We start from the raw sequence: 2,516 nt of genomic DNA, 5'->3' as shown, positions 1-2,516 counted from the left end.
GCAAGACCGTGGGAGTGGAGGAGGTGGAAGGTAGCTCCAAAGGGGCCAAAAGAGCTCGAGGGAGGAGAGTTTAGAGGCATCGCGTTCTGAAAATAGAGAGCTCGCTGCCTTACACCCTCCTTTGTAGAGCACCAAGCCCCGTCAGTAAAAAGCGCTACGTGAAAGCCAGGCGTTAACTCTCTTGTTCTGCTCCAGCCTAATAAGTAGAAAGTCAATGCCATTGTTTTAGATCTAAGCAAAAAAATACTTTGAAACCTCAAAAATTAGGGTTTTTTGAAGCAATTATCTCCCTCCTCCGTCTCCAAGACTAAAGAAACGCAGGCCAATTATTTCTTTGAAGGCTAAATATTTACCCCTAGATGAAGTGCAGCAGCTCAGGCTGGAGGTGAATTACCCGCCTCTGATGTCATCCAACGCCTGCAAGTCAGAAAACCCAAACCAAAACAGGTACGAGCAAACAACAACAACAACAAAGGGTGTTTTCTCCTGGAAGAGCTCTTCAGAGAGGGCAAAGGGATGAAGTTGTTTCAGCTCACCTGAGCTGTGTCCGAGGCATTTAGAGAGGCCCTGGCACCACACTCCTGGTCCCTTTGGGTAGCCCTACGCAGGTCTCATTAGATAAGATACCCACGCTTAACGAGGGCACGAGCAGAGCGTGACCAAACCTCTCCGAGCAAGAACTGGTCTTGAGGAAAAGCGTCGTCTTTTTCCTGGAGCAAGACCTACCCCTACAGAGTCCGTAAGGCCAGGTGTGGGAACTCCTCCTCAACCTCCACATCAATTAGACTGCACACAGAGCATTAATCAATCAACACCAGTTCTTTTTATGTTTTTAGAAAAAAAAAATAAAGGCTCCTGCCTTTATATCTGACCGCCAAGTTTCAAAGCTCTCTGCTTTTGCCCCCTCCAGTCACTATTCTTTCCCAGGCAGCGAGTGCCAACCCTCTGGTTAAGGGCACCTTAAAAAAAAAGAAAACAAAAAGGAAAAAAATAAAAAGCAGCTATGTGTAAGAAACCACCACCGGCACAAGCGCGGCGTGACTCATCTCCTCTGAAGACGGAGGAACAAGAGCGCTCTCTGTTCGCCGAGACTGCCTGAAGTTTCAGTTGCGATCCCATCTCGCTACCCGCGCTCATGACAGCATGCAGAAATATTTCCTCGGGGGATCTTCCCGTGGGACTTAACTCTGACACATATTCCCACAGGACCCGTTCTTTTAAAAAGTGTGATTTGTTAGTAAGGCAGTGGGAATCTGACTTTGCGAAATACCAAGAGAGTGACTGAGCGGAGCCCAGTGCCGGCGGCCGGGCTCGTTAACTCCGCGGCGAGTCGCGCCCCACATTCAGTGCGACGGAAGAACTTGCTGGGCTGCAAGAATAGATGTGCCGGGTCAGAGCAGAGGTCTGCAACACCCAGTATCCTGTTTGTGCTACCCCTGCCCTCTTCTCCACCCAGGAGCAGAGGGAAGGAGGAAGAGCAAGAGCTGGTTTCCACAGAGGTGTACGCTGTCGGGTGTTTTCTTCCTGTTTTGAGCCCACGGCTGCTTAATTCTCACCTGTGTGCATCATTCGGTGGACGCGCACACGCAAAAATCAAACTGAAACACTAAGAGCTGTATAGCCTGGTATCCAGTGAGTGGTCATTGAGCATGAAGTTACACATTAACATTTCCAATGTCCAATTTCCAGATAAAACCACTGCGCAGAAACATCTGGAGTTCGGAGGACTTCACATAACAAAAAGTGTCAGGCAAGAAAACGTGACTTTAACCGGTAACTGAGTAACCCACGCACGATATTCAGAGCACGCGAAACAGGGTCAGAGTCTGCATCCAGGCAGACAAGTCAGCAAGCAGTGCCTGGTGGATGCTGCAATCCTTTTCTTGTTCGTACTCTTTAAATGCAAAGTTTTTGCTGAAGCTGCGAGCTTAATGCTGACTTCCCCCTCCCCAGCCGAGAGCTTCCCCCGGCTCTGTTTTTGCCAAAGTTATTTCAGTCAAATTCAGAAATACATGGAAAACAAGCGCGTCGCGTGTGACAATTTGGAGTACAAGAACCAGTGTGGGAAATCATCTGTGGCATTTTCCTGCCCTGCTCAGAGCGTGGGGAACGGCAGGACCGTACCTGTTTTCCCACGTCCCACGCTCCCCCGGCTGCCATGGGTAAGCCCGCACGGGCACGTCTCCTCCACTCCTCAAAATACCTGAAGTGGCAGCTATCGATGTTATTAAAAAAAAAAATTTCACCTCTGGGACAACAATTCTTACTGATACAGGTCCTTGTGACCACAGGGAAGCGTCACTCGTCCGACAAACCAGCACTGAGCAGCGGATCCAAATGGAGAAACAACCCAGCGCAGCGAGCACGAGAACACGCACGTTCTGCAGCAACTCCCTCCCAAACCATCCAGATAATGCCACAAACACATGAGGGGAAATGAAGAATCAGGGCAGCCAGCCCTTGGGGACGAGGTGAGTTTGGATCGAGCGGCGGGGGGCGCGGGCACCAACTTCGCA

General features: G+C 50.0%; 1 protein-coding gene across 1 annotated transcript in view; it reads right to left on the bottom strand.

Annotated features, from left to right (window-relative positions):
• Nucleotides 1-2,516, bottom strand: part of FBXO42 (F-box protein 42) — a gene marked incomplete at its 3' end in the record, with an annotated part of 28,898 nt that overhangs the window by 17,025 nt on the left and 9,357 nt on the right. The window lies entirely within an intron of this gene.

The sequence above is a fragment of the Apaloderma vittatum genome, unplaced genomic scaffold (genome assembly GCF_000703405.1).
Source record: "Apaloderma vittatum isolate BGI_N311 unplaced genomic scaffold, ASM70340v1 scaffold17870, whole genome shotgun sequence".
NCBI classification, from domain to species: Eukaryota; Metazoa; Chordata; class Aves; order Trogoniformes; family Trogonidae; genus Apaloderma; species Apaloderma vittatum.
The sequence above is the reverse complement of the archived record's forward strand: the minus strand, read 5'-3'. Positions and strand labels throughout refer to the sequence as shown.